Here is a 23,611-nt window from a genome sequence, read left to right as displayed (position 1 = left end):
GTTTGGGTTTGTGTCGTTGCAGAAAAAAAAAGCACATTTCTTTGCAGCCTCTGAGTTTTGGCTTGGGTTTTTTCGCTATTGTTTATTAAAGACCAGCATTCGTGGAGCTGCAACCTAATGTCTAATCTGAATGCTTCACTCTCATTTTTACTGAAAAATAAAAATCATTTGGTTAGTCCTAACCTGAGTTCAGAAGACATATATTCTCTTTGGAAAATAGTGGAAACTAAAGCATATAGATGAGAAACTATTTTGCACTTTATCTTCAAGCATAATTTATTAAGGAAAACATCACACCCTTCTCCAGGTACAGACTCCTTCACAAATAAGGAATAGGTTCGCTACAGGGGAAAGCAATACTTGTGTGAGGATGAGGACACTATTATATACTGGGGTTTGGGGTTTGTTTTGTTTTTTGGTTGTTTTTTTTTTTTTTCTCACAATCCTGTAGTGCAAATTTTGTTTTTCAGATTCTGCAACAGCAGCTTGGCTTACAGCCATAAGCAAGGGAGCTGACTTTGATATCTTCTCTGAAACCCTCTTTCCTTCTTTTCTATCAGTGGCAGGTGCGAGTCCAGTGCCACAGCCTTTGTCACTTGCTCTTCCGCTGAGCCCTGCCGGCCCGGAGCCCACCTGAGGGACAGCCTGTCCCGCTGCCCCTCTCAGCCTGTTCTCTCGCTCGGCCATGAACACCCGTGTGCTGGGTCACTCTGACACTGGGAGATTACTTGTGTGGGGGATTTGCCCTCAGTATTTTTTTTTTTTTGCTTTAATTCTTGGTGGCGTTTTTCAGATTTCCAAACCCTGTTTCTTCCTACTTGTCCGAGGGAGCTGAAGCACTCAGGGTCCCTGTTCTGTTTTTGATTTGGGGAGTGGACTCACTGTCGGCCATTAGATTTCATTGTCACTGTGACCGAACCAGACCCAGCCAGGAGGACTGACCTGGTAGCAGTGCTCGGGTGGCTGCCGAGACGGGAAGGAGCCCGCTCCCCCACACAGCCCTGGCACCTCTCGGCCCTGTCCCGGCTGTGCTTACCTTGTCCGGCTGCCTTGCTCACCCAGCTGCGTCCCGGGTGTCCCTCTGCAGGTGCGGGGCGGCCCGTGAGGCGAGCGGGGCTGGCCCGGCTGGGCTCGGCCAGTCCCGGCTGGAGCCCAGCGGCCTCCCCAGCGCAGGGCTGAGCCCCTAAAGGAAGCTCGGGGCAGGAGGAGATGGAAGGATCAGGGCGAGGCAGTGAAGGCTCCTCCGAGGGGAAAGGTGGGGGGGGGCGGGGGACACACGACGGAGTGTTTTTAACTTTGTTAAAAACTATTTTAAATTGGAAATAAATTAAATTAATTTTCCCAAATAAAGTTTTGCCTATGGCAGCAACTGGTCGGGGATCTTGGTTTCATTTCGATCCATGACGTTTTCCCCTCACTGTGCTCCCTGCCCTGTGGAGCACAGTGCTGCAATGGCCAGGGGGCTGGCGGGGCCGACAGGCGCTGGAGAGGAGACGGACAATCCTGTTCGGAGCCCAGCAGCTCCGGCTCAGGCTGTTACAAACCTCTGTGTGCTGAGGCGGTCCAGCACTGCCACAGGGGTCCTTTTCTGCCCATCCTGCCACCACCACCCAGCTCTTGGCTGCCTTTCCCACTGACTCTGCAGAAGGCATTGAGGGTACAGCGGTCAGATTTCTTACACTGAAATCCCGTTTGGCAGGAGATCATCCCATTTCACTGCAGTGCAACCCTGTCTGAACAGGGCACTTTGGCAGACAGTAGCGCCTTTCAGTTTTCCGATTACAATACTTGTGTGAACGTCCTGGAGCCAGGTCAGCCTGTGTATTTGTATTGTGCAGTCTCCTTTGTACAATCACACTGTGACCGCATGGGGCAGAAATCTCTATTCACGGTCAATCACTCTACTCTTTGCACTTCCCTTTCTGTCCCATCCATGATCTCAGTTGAACATTCGTCACCGGTAAAGAGAATGCTCCCCCTCTCTTGCTTCTTCTTGACAATATCTGCTTCAAATTGTGAGCATGCGTCTGTCTTATAAAATCAGTTATTAAATTGCCTGGAATTTATGCTTGGTTCCCTTTAAACAAAATTGTAGATAAATGGTGGGTGATTTTTTTTTCCATGCACTAAATTCAACAAAGATGCAGTTTCACTTAGTCCCTTCAAATACTTAACAGATTTGGATTATCTTTACTGAATAGTTTTTTGGTGTCTTTTCAGGAAAAAATTCACAAATGGGTAATTTTCATCAATCTTCCCTTTTCTAGTATCTTAAAGGCTAGGTAAATTTTGAAGCATGAAGGAGCTTCACATCTTGTTCTGTTCTCTGCCTGAGTGAATTTCAACTCTCATTGTCATCTACTAAATTGTTAAGTTATTTGGGGGTGCAAGGAAAAAGAAAAGAAGATTACTTTCCTGCCAATAGTTTTTCAATATGTACAAATAACATTAACTAAAGGAGGAATTAGATCAGATCTCCTCTCAGGTAAGAAACAGGAGACTAAAGTCCTGCTCATACTTCTCGGCCAACATTTATTTCCACATGGAGTTCAACAGTGCTCCAGCCAGCGAGGCAGGAGGAACCCTGCTTTGCAGCCTGGTGGAGAACACTGGTCCCACATATGGGAATGTGGGTGTGAATCACTAACAAGAAAGGGAACTAAGCCCAGAGCGTTAAGATGGTTTTGACTCTTGCGGTGATAACTTCTCCTGGTAGCTTCCTTAAGCTTTGGATGCACAAAGAAATTGTTCAAAGTAGGGAAGCTTATTACCAGCTTTTCTCCACTCAGCCTTGTGCTGTCCCTTTTCTTAGTCAGCGGTCACTGCAATTTGATGTCATAGCACTGCATTGCCCTTTCAATTTCCTAAAATGAAAGCTATTATCTGCTCTGATCTTAATGCCTCATTCAGTTTATATCAAATTCGGTGTAAACTAGAATGCTTCCTGAAAGCATCCATAGTTACTTGGCTTTGGAGGTACTTATCACAAGATGAAGAAGACTTTGTCAGATGACAAAGTCAAAATTTACCTCAATAAAGTCACTCCTGAATGTTGGCAAAATCAATGTTGGCAAAATCAAAATTTACCTCAATATAGTCACTCCTGAATGTTGGCAAAGCTGGCAAGAACCCTCAAAGGCTGGTTGTGAGAAATGTTGTTCTTCACTATTAAGAGTTTCTGAGCCATTGCCCATGTCTAGTTTACCAAAAGACTTTGTCAATGCTGTTTGGAGGCGGATCCATGCCGTGCTGCTCTGACATGTAACAACCTCTTTGGAGATAGGCCTGTTTCTTCTTCAATTGTTTTCCTTGGGCTGCTGGAAGAGGAGGATCTCTGTCAATGCTGCTGTCCTTGAGTTTGAAGTACTTTTGATGGCACTTGTTGGGCAAATTGCTCTTTATGCTACACTGTTGCTCACTAAGGTATTTCTGCCTGTCAGCTGTTACAGATGCTAAGAGATAATGTTGCTTGTTTCACAGAGTTCTTATTAACAGCTTATTTTTGCTTACAAGACTCACAGTACATATACTGAGTATCACCAGCTCTCAGCTACATTTCTCTAGTGTAATATTTGTAATATTATCAATATTTCTGAGGCTCATATTGCATCTGGTCCCATGATTCAGCTGAAATTGAATTGGTTTGTGGTCTAATAACTCAATTGCAAATATAGCAGTCTTTTTTTCCTGCAGAGCATTTAAATCAAGCGCTTGTGAAGCAATTCAAGTCATATGGCAGATATCGTCTCATTCCTTGGAATTGTCTTTTTTTTTTTTTTTTTTTTTTATGGTTATTGCAGTGGTATATGAGGTCCATAGTTTTGCCTCATGACTCATCACTGATACGCATTTCTATTTCCTTTCTCTTGACTGGAGATGCACTGAATTAGTCTTTGTGTCTGTGTGCCAGTCCTCCTACCTGGACTTCTTTTGGTGTTACTGTATCTATTTTACACTGTGTGGGTTTTTTGACATGATCTTTTTCCTGCAAAATTTAGCTGACCTTGTTTTTGCACTGCCTATATTTTTGTCTTTATAGTAGTACAAACCAAACCTCCTCTGCTTTAACCAGGAAACAGATTGTCCCACAGACAATCTAATCTCTAAGTAGAAACTCTTAGGATCTCCATACTTTTAAGTGGGAATGGCAGATTTTTTAGGCCTGTAATTTAAATATGTCTTCCCTCATTACTTCTTCTTATTGGCATCAGGAAATAGACACATTCACTTGAACTTTCTAGCTACACTTGCCATTTCAGTGTCTCAATTATCATTCTTTGTAATTCCATGTCCTAGCTAACATATTCATTTATTATATCCCCTGTCGTAATAGGACACGAAAAGACGACACGGACACTGCTGCTCTCCAGAAGAACAAAAAAGAGGGACTTTTATTTTCTGACTCCAATATTTATAGTTTTTCAAAAGTGACAGTGAATTGGAGGGTGACAGTGCCACCTCTCCAATGATACTGGACAGACTAAGAGTCCATCAATTCTCTCTTCCTCCATGAAAGAATGCAAAACATAAGTTGTTTACAGAACTGTGTGTGAGAAAGTTTGTTATAGGAATGCAAACATCCGAAGGCTTAGCAAAGTCTTAGAAAATCAGGGTGACAATCCCCCAGCTTCTTCTCTTCTGCGTTGTCTCTACATTTAAATATCCTATTACATGTCATCCTCTCTGATAGTTTCCTATCAACATTATATCTCTTAGATTCCAATCAGATCTTAGTGTTAATCATACAAATGATTTGATGTTTCAGTTGTGCTTCCTTTACTGAGAATTTGTTTCAGAATCTACACAAACAGCACATTCTGTTACACTTACCTGACATTTTAAAACAATCATGGTCAAAATAACAACCACTATTTCACAGTTAGTTATTATTATTATGAATAGTTCATGAAAGTGCATATCCTGTAGAGCAAGATAGAAATTAAGGAGAGGTTATACTACATAGTATTTGATATACAAAGAGGTAAAAATACCCTGTATAGTAGGAATTTGAGCTCAATTTTCAGTACAGCTCTTGCATCCATTAAACACTTCCCACTGGCAAAAACAGTAATATTTTTTCAGAATGTTTCAAAATATGTCACAGTTCAACTACGGTAAAGGTAACAGATACTTTCAAAAAGTGCATCACAAGGTTGCTCACTTTCAGAAAGAAGATGATTCAATTGCTGGATGCATTTTTTCCTAGAGCAAGGAATACTATTCAGTAAAAAAGAGTAAAGGGAAGAAACTAAGCCTGTAGAAGAAAAAAGTCAGACAGAGTCAAAATGATCCAAAAGGAACGAAATCCTTCACGCAAAAGAATGCCATGTGCATCCTGTTCCCTTCCCATCTATTCCGTCAGAGAAGTGCATGTGTACCATAGCAACAAGCACATTTCATAAAGCTTATAAGTGTTAAATCATTACACTAAAGATCACTTACTTTCTCTGAATTCGCAAGCAGCACTTTTGTTGTTCTTTCAAGTAACAGTTAATAAAATATTCATAAACTACTCATAAATGGTTAAACATGCTGAAGGCTTGAACTTTTACATAGTTTCTTTCATGTTTCCTAATACACGTGCAGAAAGATTTCTTTAAAGTAAATACTACTCTTAGAACATGTTTTAATGTGGTTTTTGCACACAAAACACAAAGACAAATGCAATTATGTCAAAAATGTGATTGCATGGCAGAACTTATATTCCCACTTCCTCACCTTTAACCCTTCTGAGTGCACAATGGGGCTTTCTTTCTTGTTAGATAAATTATTGTCTGTGGAAACACTTCCTTAAATCTCTGGACAATTATATTCGATTACCTGTAATATTTTATTTTCAAATTATGAAAGAATACTGTGGCTTCCTATTTTTTCATGGCATCATTCTTTAATAAAGTCCAAAGTGACCAGTAAGAGAGTTCAAATAAATTGCAGATTTTCAAAAGATGAGATTACATTCCATTTAAACATTTATTTTCCTGCCCTGTAAATGCAAATGCATTATGTTTCTTGAAGTAATGAGCGTTAAATTAAAAATCTCAGCACACCCTCTAGGGAATTCAACTCTTCACAGTCCTCAACTCAAGTAAAAGCTTGAGTGAATATATAGGTATTCAGTGTGACAGGAGGGACAAGAATCCATGGTTTGCTGCAATTTCAAACTTCCTTTCTTACCATCTATCTTCAACCAAAGATGCACTCACACAGTGACCATCTGCAGAAAGCCCCATTTAATATGATTTATCAGGGCAAATAAAAAGAGGGAAGCACTACATGATATTACCAGACTGAAGCTGAACAATCAGGAGTAAACATGAGTTAACAGAAGGTCCTAAATCAGCTTGAATGGTGAAGAGGTTGTTCAGGATAGTCTGTACCCAGCCATTCCTGTGAGTGCTATACTCACATGGATCACTGAGACTGCCAGCTCAGCATGGATCCCATTGACTCCTGCTTGGACACTGTCCCCACGGGAGAAACAGAGTCCCAGTGGTGAGATAGTGCAGAATCCACAGGAATTTTAATGGTTTCATGAAACTGTATATCCTGTAGACTAAGACAGAAATTAGGGAGAGGTTACATTGTATAGTGTTTGATAGCTGTGGAAAGTGATTTTGAAGGAGTGTAATATTTTTTGGCAAAGGTTAAGGCACAGATAATTTAATAATATTTTCTGAAGTGATAGATCACAGAGGTGGAATATAAAATTATAATATGTACAGGAATACATTCTATTTATATACACTTACAACATCAGCAAATAATTTGTGATCAATGAGTAGGCTCCGTTTTTTATCTCCACAATAATTGATAAAGAATGTGATGGCAAAGAGGATTTCGCAACTGGTTCAAGCAATTACAAACTAAATTACATAAATATAATTTATTCTGCACCTTCTTTCCCAAGCTACTCATAGGATTAATAGTAGCTTAGAAAGTATTTAGTACAGGCACACAGAAACACTATAGACTGAACTGCTCAGCTTCAGCTAAAATCTGCACTTTGATAAGTGAATAACACTATAAACCTATGTGTTTTATTTTATTGTTATTGTTGCTATTGTCTAAACAACTATAATTTGTTGCTTTGGAATGTGTTGTAATAATTAACCAACTTTCTGTGGGGATAATATCTATCTGTGCATAGGGTGGTATTTATTTATGTGCAGAAAGTGATTTCACATAAAAATGCCACGTAAAATGAGCTGATATTCACCTGCTCTAGTGAGTTTCCATTGATAAGGGTAACAGCAACAATAACCTGAGCTTGGACAACTAATTTGTGTGGCTGTTTTAGCCTGCAAAAGGGCTGAGACCTGCAAATCAAGGATTGATATATAAAGTCTTCTCTTTGTCCCCAGGAGAGCTGTAGCTGCACCTGAGATCTTGAGGTCTAGCCCTCAGTTAGCTCGCCTGAGAAATTATCCTCGGATTACCTTGGATCATTGATTCCACTAATGTGTGGGCAGTAGACATTATCTACTGCCAGATTTAAGATTTAGCTGAACAGTTACAATCAAGTATGGGTTTTGCAAATGGCCACACAACATTCTTTAACAAACAGCTAATATTTCTGTTGAGCAGGAAATGTAGATTACTCTTGTCAAACAGAGACTATTTATAACTTTACCTTTTCTGTTAAGTCTTTTTTCTAAAGGAGATGTATTCAAGCTTAAGATTAGTAATAAAATGCTGGATAAAAAATAGTACCCTTAAAAGATCTATTTCTCCTTAACAGCTTTTTAAAATCTAGTATTGGCTATATTAATCTGCACAGAAGATTTAAAAACAGCCTACTGCAGGCTCTGCTTTTGTGTGCTTGGCAGAATGAATTATGAATGATTGCATCATTTACATTCTAAGTTTAGTTTTCAAGTATGGTTGATTTTGCTTAAATGAGAATCCTGTAGCTATTTAGTAATTAGGACTGATAGTTCTATGAAGTTCTTAATTGGTCCCCAAACAGGTGTTTCCTTTCTTCTCAAAAAATTAAGTATGTTTTTGCCCTGCTGCATGTAAGCTCGTGGAAATGTCGTGAATATAAAAGCATACAATATTTATAGCAACCTTTTATTATAAAATAAAAAAATTATCCTTTGGTTTATGTACCTACTCCACTAATGCATTGAATTTGAAGTTCAGTCAGGCATCATTTTGTAACAGTGCTCTGCACCCTTGACCATGCACACAGTCACCAACAACTGCAATTGCTCTCTACAGATGGTCTGATAATATTTTATGGCAGTCTGTATAATGAGCATTCTAAATAATATTTATGGACAAGTTAGATATATAATGCTGGTTTTTAATATAGATGGTGTCTACTAAATATAGAGAGATGGTTTGGGATGTATTGAAAATAAGCCTGTTACTGCCTATAAAAATCAGGTATCATTTACATCGACTGAGTGTCAGGCATGACACAATACTTGAAGGGGGTGCTCCTTTGAAGTTCCTGTGAATTGTCTTTGTTGTATTATCTCAACTCTTTGCCTCTACTTTGAAAATGGCAGCAGCTGGCAATCATTTATCATATTTGATTGTTCTCCAATGATTTGAGCTCAGACAAGTTACCTTATCATCAGTGCAGGCAATTTTTATGTAAAGCACCAGTATTGACTACAAGAGATCTGATGGCAGTTTTAAAACATTTCTGCATTAACAGCCTTCTCACTGCATTTAAGCATCCTGTCTCTTAGATGCTGTGATGAATGTGACACTGCTACTATATGCTCTAAGTACCCACTTCTAATGGTGACAACATCTATTCTTCAAAATGGTAATTGCCTAGTGCTAACAATCTTTGCAAGTTATGACCACCTTGGGAAAAATACTCCTCTAAAATTGCACAAGTGTTTGGTTAGAAATACATAATTAACCAGTTACCTTGTTGGAATTAATTTAGGGTGGAATCACAGAATCATAGAGTTCTTTATGTTGGAAAAGACCTCTGAGATAGTTTTGTCCATCCATTAACTCAGCACTGCCAAGTCCACAACTGAACCATGTCCCTAAGTGCCACATGTAGATGACATTTTTGTACCTTCAGGGATGGTGACTCCATCTTCTTCCTAACGTCCCATCTGAACCTCTCCTGATGCAACTTTAGGTAATTTCCTCTCATCTTGTCACTTGTTATTTGGGAAAAGAGACCAACCCCCACCTCTCAGGTGGTGTAGAGAGCGAAAAGGTCTCCCCTGAACCTCCTGGGCTGAGCCCCCCGAGCTCCCTCAGCCACTCCTCATTCACTGCAGGGAATATTGAGACATGGGAACTCACAGAGGGGGAAAGAGTAGGAGGTGAACTCAGAGAATTAGCCACTGGAGCTAAAAAAGCTAAAAAACACAGGTCCTTTTATACCCACGAAGGAGAAAGAATTGATGAAATCTAGTCACTTGTCATGAACCAAACTTATCTTTCTTTGTAAAGTGGTTTTTTGAAGAGGTTTGAGGCTCAGACCTGGTCAGCACAATGCAGCAGAATTTAAATGAACAAGAGAATTTGGCTTAACTTAGATTATGTTTCATTATTGACAATCTTTTTAATTGGAGAGTAAGTTTCAGAAAAAAACCATGTAAGAAGCAGTTACTTTCTATGAAAAAAACAGCTTTCTGTCCTAAAAATGACAATTCCTTTTCCACTTGTTTCATTTGAAATTTGAGTGCTTTGGATTAAAAAATAGATTTAAAAATCAAATTTTGCTACAGATAATTTTGATTTGTTGTAGCCAATTTAACAGTCACATATGGCCTTCTCTAAAATCACAGTCCCTAGAGAGGCTCCAGAGATGATTAAACTCCATCTATCTGTGCTCAGCCTTGAGTGCCACAGTGCCTTCCTCATATATTTTTTTTCCTGTGTTTGTGACTGATTGTTAACTAAATTGTTGATACCTTCTCGATCAAGGCAGAATGGTGTTTGAGGCACAAATGTCTTACAGCTCTTAATATGACAAATTCTTTGCTGAAACAGTATAGAAAGAGTTTGCAGTATTTTGATGGAGCAGAAGGTAGCAACATTTTTTAAACACGATTTGTGCATTGAGATGGATAGAGAGTGAAAGAGGGAAGAGTGAAAACTCTAGGTTTCAAAATTTGTCAACAAGCCTTTAAACCTTCTACAACAGATCCCACTGATTTTGCAGAGCTGGAGGTGGAGTACACCCTCTTAAGTCTCTACAGGCCAACATGTGTCAAACTCCAAATCCTCTGGGAGAAATACACGCACAAATGCTGGAAGCAATAGTGCCCAACCCATCTGCAAGAGAACAACTCCATGGTCCCAACACTAAAGTTGTAAGATTTGAGAAGAGTTGACCTGAGAGGGCATGCACAGCGCTACAAAGGAAGTGTCACTCCAAAACTGAGTGTGAATGATTTGCAGGATTTCTTGACTTTAGTATCACAGTGTGTCACTATACACCCCCTCCCTTTCCAAATAATGAAAATACTATTAAACACACACAAAGTCTTAATGGGTTACTGAGGATTTTGGTTAAGATTTCAGTACGTGGCTCTATAAGGATTATTATGTAAATGAGTGTATACAAGCAAATTAATTAGATGTTTCATGCATTTTATAAAAAACCAAGAAACTGCTTTTTCATTTTCAGAAGAAACAGGTGGTAGCTAGTTTACAACACAAGTCTCTCCACATGTAATAGCAACAAAAGAACCTATATCATCCCAGACAGTCATTCTCTATTTCCTTATAATATTTGTGAAGGAAAAACAATGTGCCAGGCAAGGCTGCAAGCAGAGGAATTGCCCACAAGATGTTTTACCAACTGAAGTAGGAAAAGCTCTTGAAAGGGAAGCAAAATACAGGAGAGCAAAAACAATTAGATATGCAGCACACTGAATTCAGAAGTGCCAGCAGGTGATGTGTAGCTCTGCAGAGTTATGGAAAAACACGTTTGTCAGGTTTATTTATTTATTTACTTCACAGGTTATTTTTTTCCAAAGCTGAATTGCTTAGCAAAGCTTTTAAAAGCAACTGAGCCTTTCACTACTAGCTTCATGTACATCTAATGAAGAAACTGAAAATAAGTTAGATGACAGAAATGAAGGGCACTCAGATTCAAAGGAAGTGCTCTCTTTTGTGATTACAGCCTCTGTGCTCTCTCTGTAACCAGGGACCAGGGGTCCAAACCGTTAGCAAGAGTATAACATCCATCCTGCTGAAGCCAATGATATTCCTCTACACCACCCTCTTGCCACAGCTTCCCCAACAGCTTCTCTCATCCCTCCAACTTTCAAAGCAGTGAAAGGGGAAGGTAATATTTTGCATTTTTCATGTGGATCGCATTTGGTGTTTCAAAGCCATGAGGAGAAATGCACTTCAAAATATTCATAGCAAGTAAACTGGGACACACTGAACCTCCAGCCCTTCCCTGCCAGTCTCCTGTATACAATTAAAGCATTCAAGGTTTCTGATAAATTCTGTTCTCTGTCAAAAATAATATTTCAAATGATGCAGATGTTATCAGATAGATATGATCAGCTGCAAGTGCCAAAGACTTCAAAGTTGTAGCAGAAGATTCTGCTCACTTGAGTTCATCAAGGAATCAGCTATTTTGACCTAAGGATGTGGTCCCTTGTGATGGTTGTTCCCTTTGCCTCAATAACTCCTTGCCAATATAAGTGAATGGGTCAGAAAACAGTCTTTTCTCCTCCTGCCATTTGCTGCTGTGTCCAAGTGCCCTTACAGAGCTGTGACTGCCTTGCTAATGCCTCCTGCTTGCTAATGGGTTTTCCAAGGGCTTTCTTGCACGGCCTCTTTTCATGACGCCGGTCCATCTGTGACAGCTCTGGGTGAGTGTTTGTGTCCTGGCACCTGATGTACACTGCATCTACCAAGTGTGCTCTTCATACTGATGGAGGCTGCTGGCTAGTGATTTTGATTTCTCATCTCTTCATGTTGATTAAAGGCGTATTTATCCAGAATCAGAATCTCTTCTAGACATTTAGTCTCTAGGGTGTCTGATTTTACATTTTGAGTAGCTCCAGCTCTCCAGCCATATGTTAGCAGCAAGACTGCACTGGAGTTTAAAACTCTCACTCTTGTTGTACTGCTGTATGACTTTCACTTTTTCATATTTTGCTATCTTTCTATTTTCTGCTACAACATATCTCCTATTTTTAATATGATTCCTCTTGAGTTCTTTGTTACTACTATGACTGCTAAGGCATGTTGCCTTCCAATGTGACTATTTTGCTCAACATCCGAGTTTGAAGGATTTTGATTTGGCATCAGTGATTTCAAGTTGCTTGACTGCCCTTTTTGACCGATTTTGTGTGTCTTCCCTCACAAAGTGACCTAAAGGGCGATAGTGGTTTAATGTCTATGACTTTCCTACCAACAGAGAAAAGAATCATCATCAGTCAGTCTCTTCCAAAAGTTTGGGCCTACAATTGCTCTGGGCAAGAGAAACATTGGGTTTTCTTTAATCTGATGAAAATCTCAGAGGTAACAGAATTTCAGACTTGAAGATATGCACTCAGGCTGGAGTCTGAGCACACACTGCAGAGAGCCCATGAAGAGACTGTTAAGGAGATGCAGTTAGCTGGACGTGCTTCCTTCCTGAGCTTTCAGACCTCACTCCTAGCCAGCTGTCTCTTCTGGGAAGAAATGTCAAAACTGCTGAGAAACTGTTGAACCCTGCATGTAACTATGGACTCTGTCCACCTGAATTCAAGCACTTTTTGCCATTCTCCCATTTGGGAGATATGTATACTGGCCAGAAAAACCATTTAAACAACAAATGACCATATACATTAGCAGTGGAAATACAGTGTATAATCCCAGGTTCCCAGGACTGATGAGCATTTCTTGTGCTCATCCCATGCACTTAGACCTCACCAGCTTCATGCCAACATAGGCAAGGGTCCCTTCCTCATGAAAACACCTCATGTTTTAGTTTGGATCCCTGATAGGCATTTTTTCTGCGAGAAGCCAATCTCCTCCAGACACAGTCAAGTCTGTCACAGGATTTTCCATTAACACAAAGCAATTTTTGTAGGTTCACAGCCACAGCAAAAATAGCAAAATGTATAGCTTTGGTATTAACCTTTACCTCAGCTTTGCAAAGAGATGGCAATCATGAATTATTCTTTTCCTTCAGATGCAGACATCTCACTAGTAAGCTAACTGTATGCTGCACACAGTCAACATGCCTAGTCTAAAATTCTCACAGGATGACTCCATATTTGCTGAAATATTTTCACAATACACAACCTGTCCTTCCTCACTTCATGTCTGGACAAGTCTGTAATGTGTCCTTGTATCTGTCCTTTACAAATATAAGGACACATCAAAGTTTTTTACTTTACACTGTCTGCTCAGGGAGTCCTAGCACTGATCTTTACCCCAGAGGATGCAGATGGGGCCTGGATCAGCCTCTGGCAGAAGAAGGCTGCTTGCCTGCTGTCCTGCTCATGCAAACTGACCTGGGGCACTGCGTGTCCTACATGTTCCTGTGGCTTCAGTTTCAACTGCAATTTCAATATAGGACTCAACACAGTTCTACATTTAAAAAAATAAAGGTGAAAAACCAGCCAAATATTACAAAACAGAAGGAGGAAAAAAATGAGCTTGAATACTTGACTCGTAACTAATAGGATCCTTCACCCATTGTATTTAGAGTAATTATCTTTGGAATGCCTGGGGAATTGAAGGAAGATTTTTTTCACCTGATATGACAGATGATGTGGTAGGTGCTATAATGCTTTTTCTATAAGCTACACGTTTCTCAGGTCTCCCACAGACATTCTACCAATCATTCCTCAGTCTATTTAACCTTCATTAGTGCAGTCATGACCCCTCCAGAGTGTAGAGGAGATTCAAAAAATTGTTCAATCCTAATTTTATGAATGAATTTAGTTGTGGAATCTTTTATCAGACAAGAATATTTTTCTTGTGAAGAGCACTACTAGGAAGTGTGCTGGCACCATAAAAGAATACTGTGTTGTATTTTCAATTTTATTAGTGATTCTCTGTGAATCAGTTCTTTAAACTGGGAAATTAGTTAAAAAAAAACATTAGTATCTCTTGGTGAATAACATAAATAATTTTTTGTTTTTTAATAACTTGTAAAAGGAAGGTTTAGAACTTTATAGCAAGATCAGTATCTGCTGCATTAATCAAACCTAGTCAAAATACAAATCGAGAATTCTGCTATGATTGCCATAAATTACCTCAGATGTATACAGATGTAAACCAGAACAGAATCAGTTTATTATATATTATTCCTTCTTTTTTACAAAATTTTCAAGCATTTTTCAAGCTCTTCTTTATAAATCTTTGTAGATCCTTGGTACCTGTCAGCTCCTGACTGTAGTGTGTCCCTTGGGCATCTAAATACAACAAATGATATACCAATTTCTACTAGATAGAAGTCAGCACAACATTTTATCTGGCTACATACATACATACAGAAAGCTCTTCTGTATTCCAGATGTTTGAGCACATGGGAAAAAAGACTTGGTGAATTGGAGTCTTTTAATGTAATTTTTCTGTGACAAGCTCTCCAGCTCTCTATTTCACTGAGGATTTTCTAACTTCCTGAATTGTCATTCGCAGACCTGTCTACACCAGCAAAGCCCAGTGCTGAACATGATATTTCTGATACTGGATAGGAACAGGCTGGGAACTGAGCTGTGTGCTTGTGCTGCATCTTTTCCCACTGATGGGCAGCCTACAAATGTAGGGAGCTCCCATTCAGAGAACACAGCAAACAGAGAATTGTTTTGAAATTTAAAGTCTTCATTTGATTCATGAGCTTTTTCTGATGTGCTAGAAGATGTTGGGTGAAAGGTTATTCTTAGTAGTATAACTTTTATGTCTAGCTTCATCAATATTAATTCAGATCAATACCTGATTTTCTGGTAATTATTGTTATGCATAGTAATAATATTATTACTAATATTTACAATAACAGTGATAATTCAGCAGGTCTCCTACAAGCATGGCTGTCCATTTTAGCAAGATTGCTACAACTTTTCTTTAGAAAATTAAAAAGATTATGTTGGAATTTTTCTTTTGTGCTTCCTAGAAAAATCTGCTCTAGTTTTTCTCTTGAACATTTCTGTTCTGGACCCTTATATATTTCATGAGATTTTAGATGTCCTCGAGAGCCATGGTATCAAAACTGATACAGACAGCTTTCCTAAGTTGAGTCTTTTTAGAGAAGGTTTTTGAGAAAGCTTGAGTTCTTCCATCTTTGTAATTTCCTCTTCATTACTGAATCCTTTCTTTTACTCTGCCTGGTGTGAGATTTTAGCTGAAAATAGTGTTTTGAAATACAAGCTGTCTTGCTGTTTCTTTTGAATACAGTACTACTGGGATTCATATTTGAAAAAAAGAACCCATGCCAAACTTGCTGAGACTCATGTGATAATGCCACCTTCCTCAGAATTAACAGAAAGCCAAGCCATTGATTCCTTCAGGGTCTCCTTGCCTAGCAGACACTGCACAAAACTGGCTCCTCTCTTTGTCCTTCCAAACCAGACTGTTCTGGGCAGGTTCCTCTCTCCCTTTCTGAAATGAAGTCTTTCCTTGTGAATGGTGCCTGACAGCCCCAAAAGCTCCATTTTTTCGGTCCAGAGACACCAAACTTGGAGTCAAAGTTTGCAGTGTGAGATTTCCCTTAGGGACACATGATCTGAGCCCACCCTGGGTCAGGAGCACTCTCCAGTCTGCACCAAGCACGGCTTCAATTTGCAAATTCCCTGGTGGATCTGTCAGCTGAAATGCAGCTAGTATAAACTCCATTAATTTTTATGATATGACAAGAGTACCCTAGGAACTATGTTGAAACCATCAGTTTATTCACAGAGAGATGGGGATGGCTTCTCTGTTATGCTCAAAATCCTTTTAATCTAAACCAAATCTTGGGCATATTATTTCTATGTGAGTAATCCCCCTGGAACACAAGAAACACCATTTACCATCTCTGTTCTAGGCAAAAAAAAATTTTTTACTCTATTTTGATGATTATGATACAGAATTGTATCTCAAATTAGGGCATTTATGCACCCGCAGCAATTCTGGGCTCATATGGACTCATTTTCTTGTCTCTCCTCAAAAGCTGTTTACAGCCAGAAGCTCATTTTAGACCCCTGGTAGAACACAGTTCATATAACCAAGTGTCACATCCCCTTTAAAACTGGTGGTTTTCAGGTGCCTCTGCGTGCACTAAATGCCCCAGGTTTAATTCATCTCTTTGGAGACCTACACAACCAGTCCTTACCTGACAGATACATTTCTTTTGCAAAAAGTGAAAGCACCTGTGAGATTTAGGAAAAAGAAATGAAAACCAGACATTCAAATCTGACCTCAGCAGTGAGGCAAAGCACGAAAGTTTTGCCAAAAAAAAAAAAAAAAAAAAAAAAAAAAAAAAAAAAAAAAAAGAACTGAAAACAAGAAGAATTGTGCTAAAACTTCCCTTCACCAGGTCACAGCAAGAGGCATTATGAACTTTTATTGTGTCCTGTTAGGGATGAACTAAATGTGTTGCTGTTTCCTACCTTTCCTACCTGCTCCTGCAGTCTCCCTGCTGGACGGGATGGCCAGGATCCATGAGCTTCTGGCCAGCTCCTGTGGTACCTGTGGCCTGGATCACAGGCTCTGTCTGCAGACAGTAAAAAATTGTATGCTGTCGTGGTCGATTTAGAGATTTACCAAATCCTTAAGTAAAAATCTATACAACAGAAGTAAATCTATTATTAAATATAATGAATGGCATTATCTCATAAACTGCACAAGGAAGAATTTAAATCTAATTTTTCTGTATCCAGCTCTTCATCACCATTTTGGGGAAGAGTTAAAAGCTACAAGTCTCCTACTGCCTGTTGCCTTTTAATCCTCTTATTCCCAAGTCACTCACTATAGCATCAAAATACCATAAACCTAATGCTGTGAGTTTTATGTCCTTGCAATAACAAATCCTAGAAGCAGGAGGCACACTTGTTGCTCACACATCCCCCTTAAGCTTTTTTGCAAGTCTGCTACCCCATTCCTAAATGCACACCAGCCCTTTTCATCTTCCCACTGTTAAACTCAGCACAAGGTGAGGCAGATGGCTGCATAATTCAACTATATTACAAAGCAAATATGTCAATTGTAGCCACAGAGAGAGGAAAAGCAATGTTAAAACTATCCGTTTCATTGATTCATTCAGTTTTGGTTCAAGATGGGGTTTATGAACTGAGTAGCTCAAATCAGGCTCCTGAGACAATTCAAACAGCGTGGAGACTTTAAGGTGCTATGGGCATGCAGGGTTGTTTGAATCCCTTGGGTTGAGAACAGTCACTGCAGAATGCTATTAGTTTTGTGGTGTGCTTTGTGCTGAATTGTAGATGTCATTAAAAAAAAAGAACTTGAGATAAAGAGCTTTCTTTTTTGGGGGGTGCACAATGCAAGGCAAAGCAGCTCCCCTGGGTTACTGGGGGTGTACTTTGAAACAACTGATTGCAACTGCTCCATATAAAGGCCTGCAAATGTATCCCCTAAAATTTACTTACTTGTTCTTCCTTCTCCTGCTGTAACCACCCCCCAGTATTCACATCTCTGCAAACAGAAAATGGAGCAGATCAGAAGAAGTTGTACAATGAGACATTTCCCAGAGCACCAGGCTCGGTGCAGAGCTTTGCACTGATTGGCAAACAAGTCACTGGAGGCGATGGAAGAAGAGAGCACTGTACTTCCTTCACAGTTAAACACTGCATGAAGATGTAACAAACCAGTCTCAGGTAACTTCTCCCTTAAAACAAGCCCAAAGGACAAAAGCAAGGAGTACAATATTTGTCAGGGTACATAGATGTGGTGGGGGAGGAGGAAGCTGCAGTCATCAAAACTCTGTTATTCAGCAGGAATCAAGATGAGATCCAGGCTATGAGACACGGTGGTCAGAAAGGAGAAAGTGCTGGTAGATCCTTCAGAAGGTATTTGGGAAACAAGTACCTTAAAGTTATCCTGAAGGATTATTAGCCTAAAAGGGGAATACCAACTTTTAAAGAAACATTAACTTTTGAGGGAAAAATAGATACCTTGTGAGAAGTGAAGAATTCTACTATGGTTCTTTCTCCAGCACTGTTTTAGCTCTGACAGCCCAGTATTCTGACTCCCTACAGCAATCCTGAATGGTCAGCTGGGTATTTTCTGTCCCAAGTGAATGTGAAGTGTTGCTGTCTGGCATCACTTTAATTTCAAAATCAGTTGCATTTTAGTACCAAGGAAACAAAGAGCATCACCTTAGCTTATTTTTTTTAATCATCTGATATCTACAGAAATGATATGATTATTATCATCTTTGAATACCCTGCATTTTCATAATTTTCCTAAATGTTAATTTCTTCCAAATTAAAAAAAGATACTTAATTCATAATGCATAAAGAATATTTTAATTGTCACTCCTCAGCGTATTTTAATAAGCCAATTTAGTCACTAGGCAGTATTATGATTATATTTCAGAGGCAATTACTAATTTACTGACCTTTTCTGTTATTAGAAAATCTTCAGATTGCTCATGATTTCCATTAATTTTTTCCATTTTCTTTACTCAAAAAATATCTTCTGTAACTTACAAAGAGCACTCTATGTCTATATGATAAATTTCTTCAAGAATATTTAAGATTCCATATCCAAAACAGGCTGGGTGAAGCATCATTGCTGCTCTGAATGAATTATTTGAAATCAGGAAGATGGGTTAAAGAAGTGACAGGGTGGTTTCTGTTAGAAATAAATTAAAATAAGCAAATTTAAAGGAACAACAGATGACATTAAAAATTTTCCTTTTGGAGTTGCAGAAACTTCATCCTTATTCCTAAGGGGGAAAACAGGATACTGCAAAATTTATTGGCTTGCTGAAGGTTTTAAAGTTATTTCGTCTTATGATAGTCACAAAACCTAATTCCAAATGGGGTAAAAAAGGTAAATAGAGCATTTGGATTTAAATCCTTCTCTGTTTTCTTTGCCTTTATGGTTTGACTTTAGAGCACCTGGCTTGGCAACTCCATCTCCCTTTGCTGACCTCCAAAAACATTTCTAGTTCAAATATCCAAACATATGAGCAGATATTTTCAGACACTGAGTTCTCAGACTCATTGTGGGAGTTGAACTCAGAAGTATTTGGTGAAATCAAGCACAAACATATGTTAAAGCAACAACATAAAACTCAGAAAATACTTGATATTATTTACCTAGCTCTCTGTTCCAAATGGAACAGAGCAAAACTATAAGCTGATGCTTTCAGAATATGAGAAAAGTGTTGAATTCTTGAGTTCCCAGTATAGGTTATTAATTTTTTAACTTGCACTCTATACATTCTCATTCCCCAGGCAAGGAAAGAATGATGCAGTCAGAATTAGAACAAAAATTCTCAAACATCTGTTGATCATAAAAACTAAACAAAAAAACCTCTTCAATCAGATTCATAATATTGTAACACAGCTTCCCACCCCTTTTGAAAGTTCCTTTCATTCATAAATATCCATCCTTTTTTTTTAAGGAAAAATAAGCAGATAGATATCCCAGGCAGAAGCAGCATAGTGTACAAATTTACACTTTTACCTCTGTGCTCTTTGCCACGTGTTTGATCACTATTATTTTTTTACTGCCTGCTATAAATACGGTATTAAATCATTAGTTAGGAAAAAAAATCACTCTCTTTTTTTCTCCTTGCATGTTTTAAGCTTCTAATGAAAATCTAACAGAATGTAGAACAAGGTACTACAATTGCATGTTCATATCTTTTCTGTAACAGACGTCCCATTCTTCTCTTGCATCCCACTATGAGCAGTTCATCTGAGCATAAAGGAATGGCATACATTTCTCTGTTTGTCAAAGGAACTCCATTTACATTTCCATGGTGACATACACAGCTCTGTTCTTTGTTACTCAGGAGTAAAATGTGCAGGATCTCTGCCACATACTGGAAATGCCAGTACATGCAATTTTAATTGCAAGGAGTCCTTCTCTCCTTTAATTCTATTATTTTGGTTTTGCTCACTTGCCAACTGTCTTGGCATTACTGACTGCTTCACAACACCCAACTTCTAACTGAGAGGGCAGGAAGCACAGCCTTTTCCTAAGCATTTGGTACAGGTCCAAATCCTGCCATTCTCTCTTTCTACTAAATTCTTGTTCTCACACAATTCCCATTAACTGATGTGAGAATTTTGACTGCATAAACGCGGAGCCGGGTTGTTCAGCCCCAGCCCAGCATCTGTAAAGTGCAGAGCTCCAGCTCTCATCAATAGGTCTGTGTAAGAGAGCAGGAACCCCTGCACCTGAGCACTGCCTGCAGAATCAGCCTTCAGCAGTTCAATCACTGCCTTCCCCCGGAAAGAAAATTTTCCATCCTTTGACCTGACATGTTCGATTATGCAGACCTGTGGAGTGGAAATAGGAGAGACATTGCAAGTACAGAATCTATTTCTGCTTCTCAATAAGAAATCATCATATTTCTCCACTGGGGCGGTAAGATCTATGGACAATAAAATGTTGTTGGCTTCACTTTTCCTGCATCTCTCAAGTTATAAACAACAGAAAAATTCTTGGGCCAGATTCTCACCTTAGAGAGCCAGCACATCCAAAAAAGAATTCAGCCTAATCTTTTTCATGTTTCATCATGATAATTCTTTTCAGTACAGCTTTTCTTCTTCCTTACAAGGCAAATGCAATAGTCTCTTTCTCTAATAAGACCCCATCACTTCTCTGCAGTTTCAGAGGAAGTGAAACCTGGTTCCTGTTGCCTGTCTCAAAAACCAAATCAATCATGTACACATTTTAAAATGAGTTTTGAAGAAATACCCCAGGGCAAAAGCAGAAAGAATGTAAAATACCATAAAATAAATATTTAAAAAGCTAAATAAGACAAATGGATTTTTCATTTTGACCTAAAAATAGAAATTGTAAAAAGAATCACATTTCACAGCTGTGGAGACCAATGAATAAATGGGTAGGGTCCATTAGGTACTGTCCATACATGTGGATGAGCTAAAAGGCTTTTAGAAACTGAAAAATGTCTCTTGTTTAAGTGTTCAAAAGGCAGAACCAAGAGATGCAAACCCTTGTAAGCTGGGATCAAACTTTAAAGTCAAATCTTTTATTATAGCAGGTCAATTAGGTTCTTTTCAAACCAGGCTAATACAATAGAAAAAATTTTCATCTGTGAAGCTATTTTCAGGACCTGATAAGGCTCTGCTCAAAGGTAACATCAAAGGCTAGATGTTGGAATATTCACAAATAAAAGAAACCCAGACACAATCAAATCAAGATAAAAGTTTCAGCAACTACTTTGAAAAAAAGTTGTCTGCTTTTCAAAACTGAAATACGGCAATGTTTTAAAAAAAAATCCACAGCCACTGCATAACTGTAATCCTCTCCCCACTGTCCCTGAAGAATCAGTTCTTACCCCACAGTCTCTCTCAGGACGGGGTTCTGTCTCCCTTTTCAAACTGTTTAGCTTTATTTTCCCCTGAATTATGCTAAACCTCTGGTCTCCTGGTTATGTTGATGGAAGTGTCTATTTTAGTCAGTAAAAACAGTAAAATATAACCAGTATGAATATCTCAGGTCATGCAGATATATCCTGGATTACAAAGTTACATTTAAAATGTGCTGTAATCCTTTTCTCTGGAGCTCTGTGAGTAGTGTGGAGAAGAGATCAGTAACATTCTTAAAGCACAGTTTATTTAGCAATAGTACAAAAGCACTTAGGGAGAAATACCATGCAAACACAAGGAGTTTATAATAATGGCTGCCTTTCCCTGGGCTTGTTTAAACCACCTGAGTCTACCCAAGAGGCAAAAACCATCAAAATGAATATTCTTGAGGTTATTCTTTACTGTTTTGCAAGTAACCGTAAAGGTGCAGTTATTTTGAGCTATTAATTTTGCTGTTGCTTGCTTTTTTCTAAAAAGGAAAGCAAAACTTCTAGCAGATTCACTACACACAGATGTTTGGGGTTTAAAATGAGAATGGGGTTTTTTGTGCTTCTACCTTATAAAACATTTATTTTTAACAATTTCTTGTTGCTATTTTCTATTTAAATTTATTTCCATTCCTATTAGATAAGGAACTTGTTTCTTTCTTTTCAGACATCAAAGGTGTTGCCACTCCTGTCTGTTCAGCCTATGCCTCCTGGTTCCTGCTTTTGCCTCTGGCTTAGTCCTGTGATTCCTGTGTCCAACATTATATCAATCCTTAGAGCTGTTCAATCTCTACAGAAAGTGCCAGGTCCCCAAGCAGGCCCTCTCATACAAATCACAGACTGTGCTGAACAGCTTCACTCTTTCTGTGATATCTCTGCCACAATTTTCACTGTCATCCAAAATGTGTTAACAAAGATCTTTACCAGAGAATTTCAACTGTGGAATTCCCAAAAAGGATATGTCAATATTATGAAATTTCCTTTCTTCCTAAAAAGGTAAAAAATTTTGAACTTCCCATGAATTAAAGAAACTTACAAGAATATTTTAGAGAAATGTCAAATTATTTTGTAGAAACAGTTCATCTCAATGAAATGAATGTTGCTTTTTCAGCTAATTTTTTCTATTATTACTGCAATTACTGATAAAGCAAATAGATTACTCTGAAATGCTCCAATAAACTTAAATCCAAAAAAATATTGCAGTGATTTAATGTTGCATCACAATTTTCCTTTTTTCACCCAGTTTTAATCAGGGGTAGTACTGTGCTAGAATTGAGAGATATCTGATGGATGTTCTCAGTTATATCCAGTACCTGTGGCTACAACTGGCCATACTGACAGTCAGGAATAATCAGCATTTGAAGATGCCTGGCTGTAGGAAAGAAATGCATTACACCTTCTGAAGCAGTGACACGATGGATGATCCTTCTTGTACTTATTGCAGGGATTCTCAAGTGTCTGCTTAAACAGGAGTCATGCAAAGCCACCTTTACTTTGGGTATTGCAAATATAAGCTCTCTATATGGACATGAATAGACTAAATATTGCACTACCTTGGATTTTATGACTTGGCAAGAAGCTAAGTGGAGTGGAAAGCTGTAAAAATAAAAACTTTCAGCTCCACTAAGCTGAAAACTGGTATCTAAGATATCAGAAATATAGCTGCTGGTTCACATAACTACAAAACTCACCCTCCCAAAGGGTTCTTCCACCTCTCCCCACCCTGACTTGACTAAAGCTGATATGATGCCAAGGGAAGTGACTGTTAGGGATGTGTGTTATCAGTCCTCTGAAGTGACTCAGCTCTACATCTTTTAATCAAACCTTGATTTTTTTTCAATTTCTAATTTCTTCCAGAAAAGACTTTGAACAGAAGGTCACAGCCTCAGGCCTATTGAAGGTAGGATAGAAATAACGGCTGTAGGAAAAGCACTTCTGTAGGGATTTATCAAGGGTTGCAATTACTCTCATCATGCGAGACGTGCCTGTTTGCAAGGGTAGAAGGTTCCTGAATATTCAGACACTGTTGTGGCTGAAGGTTAACCCTGGTCAAGGATATTTGCTAGGTTATACTTCCACTAGAACAATTTCTGAAGTTTGGTGTGGAATGTGTGCCCTGGAAAAAATAGCAGGAAAACCCCAAGTAGTAAATAGCTGTGTGGCTGAGGCACCTAGATG

The sequence above is a fragment of the Motacilla alba genome, chromosome 10 (genome assembly GCF_015832195.1).
Source record: "Motacilla alba alba isolate MOTALB_02 chromosome 10, Motacilla_alba_V1.0_pri, whole genome shotgun sequence".
Lineage (NCBI taxonomy): Eukaryota > Metazoa > Chordata > Aves > Passeriformes > Motacillidae > Motacilla > Motacilla alba.
Note: the sequence above shows the minus strand (reverse complement) of the source record.